The sequence below is a fragment of the Octopus sinensis genome, unplaced genomic scaffold (assembly GCF_006345805.1).
Source record: "Octopus sinensis unplaced genomic scaffold, ASM634580v1 Contig14469, whole genome shotgun sequence".
Lineage (NCBI taxonomy): Eukaryota > Metazoa > Mollusca > Cephalopoda > Octopoda > Octopodidae > Octopus > Octopus sinensis.
The window spans coordinates 31,035-38,815 of record NW_021833250.1 but is presented as its reverse complement, the minus strand read 5'-3'; positions in this window follow the sequence as shown (position 1 = coordinate 38,815).

Here is a 7,781-nt window from a genome sequence, read left to right as displayed (position 1 = left end):
TCTACATCCGGATTTTTCATTATCTGTATCCCGCAACTCTTCTCTGGCAATGTTCCAGCCTATATACACTCCAAGCTCTTTACGTGTTCTTCTTTAACTGTTGGGATACTTTCTCTTGCTATTTTAAATTTTAATTTAATTTTTTCACTGCCTTAATAAATGTTAGAATACGTGTCTTTTTTGCTCTAAATCGCATCCTTTATTGCTTCATCAGCTCATCTAGCCTCGTAAGGGCACTCTGCATGATTTGCTTGTCTATAGATAGAAGTGCCAGGTTATTCATTAAGGCCTTCTTATGTGATTGTATATGGGCCATTTGTTCCAAGATGTATGTCACTTTCAATTTATAATTTACAATTTTTTATATTTTACTTGTAAATTTATGATTTTAAACTTCATACATTTATGCTTTACTCCAATCCCATTATATGCATATTACTAGCTAACTATCAATTTTCCCTCTCTACGGCTTTATCTACTATTCCATTTATAAAGAATTCGCAACTTACTGTATAACTTACATAACATTTTTATTTCTGCTAATTCTAAACTCTTATACTTAACCTTCAAACTTAATACATTATATATTTTATCTTATCCCTTTTTACCTTGATCGTGTTTTATTACAGTCTGCTTTATAGGGCTGTCATATCTATATTACTAGCTAAGTATTTACTTTCAATCTAAGCATCTTATCTACTACATTTTATACGACTCGCTATTGTAATTATGCCACTGCTCTTGGACATACTAAAATTTTAAATTTCAAATTGATTTTCCTATATCTCCTCTATTTTCTCTATTTTATATATCATCAATTTATCTAAACTATATTCGTTCAAAACTAACATAGATTATAACTTTTTTGACCACTTTTCAATTAAAGTAATTCTGGCAATAGTTCTTACCATTGTCATCAGTTTCATTCGTCTCATACTTTTAATCTTAAACTGAAATAATTTCTCACACATCTAATGAATTTTTGTACCGGTCATAATGTTGTATTGACTGACCATTCTGAGAATCTTTAGTCCAGATACACTGGTTTGCTATATATTGTCTTTTCCTCATTTATTAATGTCCGTAGTTCTTGTTATTTTTCCTTTTTCTCCTTCTCTCATGATCTCTATACTAATTATTCACCGTCTAACAATACTTCTATCCACTTTTCGTTTCCTCCCGATATAAGCAAAAAAAAAAAAATGTCATGTCTGGACGACGCAAAACGTAAGAGCCACACCTTTGATACAAGTCTGACGAAGTGCAACTCAAATGTCTAAAGCCGCAAACGTTACACAAATTTTAACTTCGAATTATTTACGTAAATAATTGTTAACAGAAAAGTTAATCAAAAATAATTGTAACGAATCATTAAAGGTGAATTAAATGATTTATTCGTTTTCTTGTTTGTATTATAGTTTACTCTTCAGCACACCCACACAACGTTTTTAAGGTCATGAAACCGGGATTTTCTACACCTGAAGAATTTCGGTATGAGTCTGGAATCCGACAGTGTTAATAGTCCAGAATGTTAGAATACGTGTCTTTTTTGCTCTAAATCGCACCCTGTATTGCTTTATCAGCTCGTCTAGCCTCGTGAGGGCACTCTGCAAGATTTGCTTGTCTATAGATAGAAGTGTCAGGTCGTCCATTAAGGCCTCCTTAGGAGATACAATACCTTTATACCCTACCAGGACCTAAGATATATACAATTTTCAGAATGAGATAAAAATCCAAGGCTATGAAAGAGTTTAGAACATTTATAAATAGAATGTCTTACAGCTGTTTCTGGGATATTTTATATATCCCTTAATCGGAGACGATGCGAGAAAATGGTTAAGCAATAGTTAATTTAGATAAGATATGAAATAGAGAGTGAAGTGGAGGAATGAAAATAGTTGTAAGATATACATGGATATTGCATCTGTAGATCCATTGTTTAGACAGAATGGTATACATATAAGATTCCAATACCTTGTAAGTTCCAACAGTATTAAGTACTGTTGGAACTTACTCACAAGGTATTGAAATCTTATATGTATACCATTCTGCCTAAATAATGGATCTACAGATGCAATATCCATGCATATCTCACGTCTATTTTCATTGCTTCACTTCACTCACTATTTCATATCTTATCCAAATTAACTATTGTGTAACCATTTTCTCACACCGTCTCCGATGAAGGGTTATATGAAATATCCCGGAAACAGTTGTAAGACTTTCTAAATTTATATAAATTTATATAAATCCGGAAGTGCTGTTCTATCTTATGTTATGTTTCGATGTCGCTTGATCGAGGATGCAACGGGTAGGTTTAGCATTTTCAAATTTATAATCTTGAAATATCATGCTGATGAGGGAAATGAATTTTAAAATTCTAATCCCGAAACGCGTACATGATTAATCGTAAGACTGGTTGATTTCGATTTTTTTCCTTGTTGCCTATGTGAGTTACAAGTATTGCGGTCTATGGAGATATATTGTAGTTAAAAAAATTAGCGGTTTTTAACTGCTATTTCTAAATTTTCGGTATGTGGTAAAGCAACTTTTTGCTAAACACTTAATTATATTTATAATTATAAAAAAGCTTTTTGTATAAGTTTTTACCGATTATGGTTTTTTTTCCATACCGTAGCTACATAGTGAAATTTGTTAATTATTAAATTAATATATATATACATAGAGAGAGCGAGAGGAATACAAAAAACGGGAAAAGAATGCAAAACATCCACTCAGATGATACAAAAGAGGGAGAAGAAAAAACACAGACAGGTCATTCAATGTTTTCTTTCCTCAATCGAATTTCGAATGACCCGTCCGTGTTTTTTTCTTGTCCCTCTTTTGTTTAATCTGTCTGGATGTTTTGTTGTCCTTTTTTGTATTCCTTTTTATATATACATATGGCAGCGTACGTACAGTTTAGTCTCTCATATATATATATATATGTATATATATATATATATATATATATATATATATTATATATATATATATATATATTATATATATATATATATATAATATATATACATATATGCATTTATACATGTACGTATACTATATATATATAGATGTAGACATATATATATATATATATATATGCATGCATATATATACATACATATTCATATATACATATATATACACGTACATATATATCGACACACACACACACACACATATATATATATATATGTACATATATATGTATACATATATATATATGCATATACATACATATATATATATATATAATATATATACATATACATATATATATTCATATATATATATATACATATATATACATATATATATATATATATATGTGTGTGTGTGTATATATATATAAAGGTAAATTTTACAATTTACCTTTTCAAATTAGGTTGCTAGGTATATAGTCAAGAATATTAAATTTATTAACCGTAATAAATTCCCTCTACCTAGAAAGGAACCTCTAAGGAAATTACACTCTATTATAAAAGTACTAAGGAAGAAAGGCGCACTGGTTTATGCCAAAAAAGACCGGTATCCTTTCTAATATAAGCATTCCTTAGTATCAAAGACTTCTTAAGGAAGAAATAACTAAGAACTATAAAGTAGCAAACAGCAACAACCTAAGAAGTATGCAATGGAAAAATATAAGATAGCCAAGAAGACAGAACCTTATGAACTCAGAATGTCAAGAATTATCATTAAGGACCACAATCCTAATTTCAGGACTAAGCTTAATGTAAGGCTCATATGCCTCTCGGAATCAGACTTTGGTGAGATTAGTTAGATGATCATGGATAAATATATATCCACTTTAAGAATTATAATTAAACTAACTTTTTGGTCTAGCTCATATGAAGTAATCAATTGGTTTAATAAGATAGATAATAAATATATAAATAAATTTATACAAATCTACATAAATAGCTATTACTCATCTATAAAGTCCATCCTACTTAACAAAGCTTTTATTTGCTAAGAAAAACTCTGCACTAACCATGAAGAAACAAACGTAAGTTTAGCGGCAAGAAAATCATTTATAAAATTTCGGAATAAGGACTGGTTAAGGAAGGATAAAAATGATAACTTCGATATAACTATGGGATCAATGGATTCAGCACAAGTCACTAATCTGATGGGTATGTATACGCTGTTTACAATAAGTAGGGAATTTCCTGAGCTAGGAGGTGGTCTATACAGGGATGATGCATTATTCATCTTGAATAAGCATTTTAAAAACCAAATTGAGACATATAAGATAAGACTTTTTTAAGATATAGGTCTATCGATATCTACGATACTGTAAGCCTTAATAACAACAATAATAATAATGATAATAATAATAATAATAATAATAATATAATAATAATAATATAATAATAATAATAATAATAATAATAGGTATGATACAAAACATTCAGACAAATACATAACAAAAATACCAGGACTAAAAATTATATATAACATACAGAAAATAGTACTACTAGGCACTGCACATATCCTGCATAAAACGCTTTCAATACAATTACCATAAGAGCATCACGGCAAACCACAGCACATACCTAAGGCACACAGAGCTGCGCTCGGTAATGCAGTGAAAGCATATTATAAAAATAAAACTGCTGAATAATAATAATAATATGCAGTACTAGGCAGTGATTCTCATGGCTTCTGATCTTCACTGATTGGAAGTGTTATCAGGAACATTGTTTTGTCTTGGTATAAAAATGGGCTACAGCAAATATTCTCCTCAATACCACAGATTTCCTTGTCAGTTCTTTGACCCCAACCAGTTGAACATGTCCATTAATGGCTGGCGATATTTGCATCTCTGATCATGAGCAGAAGTAGTGGGGGAGCATCATAGCCATGTGTTGAGAGGAATTCTTTGGGGTTTGAATAATTCACTTCTGGAAACATGGGTGTTTCGTTCCTTATTCAGGGACCTTTTAAGCGGATGGGCTACTCGACCAGAAGAAAATTCTGAGTCCCACCTGCAACGTCATGCACTGCTTATCTTGATATGAGATTATCATGTCACGCACATATGGGTATGATGCATGTGCCTACTGTACCCTTATCAGACGGATAGTCATGATGAGTATACTGGGCTTCGTATATTTTACTCTAGTGTCACTTTGATGACATGCACTGCTCTCTCACTCAATAATAATAATAACAATAATAAGAGTAATAGCAGTGAGAAGAAGAAGAAGAAGAAGAAGAAGAAGAAGAAGAAGAAGAAGAAGAAGAAGAAGAAGAAGAAGATAACAGATAGCGAATATAATATGAAAAGGTAAAAACATACTTTGAACAGGTAAAAAAAGCAAATTAAATAAAATTTGGGTTTTATTGTGGAGAGCGAAAGTGGTAACAAAAACAGGACAGTGAGAACAAGACAGTAAAAGCAAACGTGACGGTTGTTAAACCAAGACGATGCTTTGCAGGAAGGATTGTTCTAACCAAGGCGCGTATTGTCCTTACTTTCGAAACGCGGAGTAGACAAAACAGGGGAAAACTTATTTTGCATGTCTCGTTTCTCTGTTTGTTTGTTTTTTGTTGTTCGAAAAAAAGTTTGTTTTCTGTTTTTGTTTTATGTTTTCGTTTCTCATTGTGTCTACGCTTTTTTGATTTCCTGTATCCATATATGCATGTATATATACATATATATGTAGGTATGTACATATATGTATGCATATATGCATATATTTATATATTATTTATATTATTATATGAACGAACGCCACACATCCTTTTCCAAATAAGTTTTATCTTAATAATTATGACGCGCACTCTTATTCTATCTCTTCGCTGTCTATCTATCTCCCTCTCTTGTTCTTCTTTTCTGTTTTTCTCTCCCACCCTTTCCCTACTCTTCTCCTCTCCCCTTCACCGTTCCCTCTCTCTCTATCTCACTCTTCCTCCTTGACTCTCACGTCGCTGACACATGACGAAAGGCCATCTATCTTTCTTCCACTTCCTTCCTAAAGACAAGTCGTGCTTTTACCTGTCTCTTCTCAAACTTCGTTTTTCTAGCGTTCATAATCTTCACATCGTCTTGGCTTAATAGCCCTCACTTTTTGTTTTTACTGTCTTGTTCTCACTGTCCTGTTTTTTTTACCACTTTCACCTTCCGCAAAAAATCTCAAATTTCAATTAATTTGCTTTGCGGGAAGGACTGTTTTAACGAAGTTGCGTATTGTCCTTACCTTCGCAACGCGGAGTAGATTAAACGGGGGACAACTTATGAAGAGAATGTTCTTTATGCTGCATGTCTCGTTTCTCTGTTTGTTTTTTTTTTCGTTGTTCGAAAAAAGTTCGTTTTCTGTGTTTTTGTTTTTAATGTTTTCGTTTCTCATTGTCTACGTTTTTTTATGTCTTGTACCCATATATGTATGTATATATATATATATATATATATATATATTATATATATATATATATATATATATATATATATATATATATATATATATATATATATGTGTGTGTGTGTGTGTGTGTGTTGTGTGTGTGTGTGTGTGTGTATGTGTGTGTGTGTAGGTATGTACATATATCTATATGTATATATGCATATATTTATATATTATTTATATTATTCTATGATCGAACGCCACGCATCCTTTTCCAACTAAGCTTTTCTCTCTCTCTCTCTCTCTCTCTCTCTCTCTATATATATATATATATATATATATATATATATATATATATATATATATATATATATATATATATATTATATATGAGGATAATATCGATATTTAAGTATCCATATTATCAAGTGGCCAGCATGGGAAAAATACCGTACAAAGGTAATAATTTTTAACAATTAAAAATGAGGGTGTCTAAGAGACACCAACATGCCGAAATAGCAGTCGAAACTCTGACTACAAAAACCACGTTAAGTGTTCGTATCGCACCATGAGATATATATATATAAAGTAAAAATTAAAAGAGTCAAAAGGAAGAGTAAGTAAAAATTAAAAGAGTCAAAAGGAAGAGTAAGTATGGTTAGGCAACTTTTTAATCGTTACAAATGTTTCGATACATACAATTTTATAATTATGAGCATAATTCTGTTTGAATTCGGAAGTACTGGTCGTTAGATGTATGTTGTCTGATGTCGCCTGGTCAGATAAGGCATGTTTAATTTTTGCAGTGCTGCTCTCAAATTTAAAATCTTGAATTACTGTACTGAAGAGGAGAATGATAGAGTGGAAATATGATTTTACATTTTTCACATCTGTCTAGCTCCGAAACGCGTATATAGTTAATCATAGCCGGGTGGATTAGTTATTATACCGTTTGATAAGGGCAAAAAAATCTGTGCTCTTTGTAACTCGGAACTCTTTCATATTTTGTTCGCCCGAGGGTACCTTGTTAACTCGATTGTGCAAAATTCTTTCAGATGCCCCCACTGGAAAAGGCATACATTTCTCTCATACCAATGAAGTCTAATATAGTTAACCCCTTGATTTCCTAAGAAAATTGGAAAAAAATTTGAATTAAATTTGTAAGGGGATATCACTCCCCTGTTATTATAAGAACTGCTAGTTGTCTAGAACTGCTGACATCCCTGACAGCAGCACTGTATCCTGCCATGACCATTGTGACACCCCCTCTCTCTATCAAGTCGTTACAGTCGAACACACAGACACAGTCTTTTCTGTTGCTTGACCATTAATACCTGCTATATATATCTCTCTCTCTTGCTGCCTTCGAAACACACTGCCACACATACATAGACGCACACACACATACATGAAAGCAATTTCTCACACTCA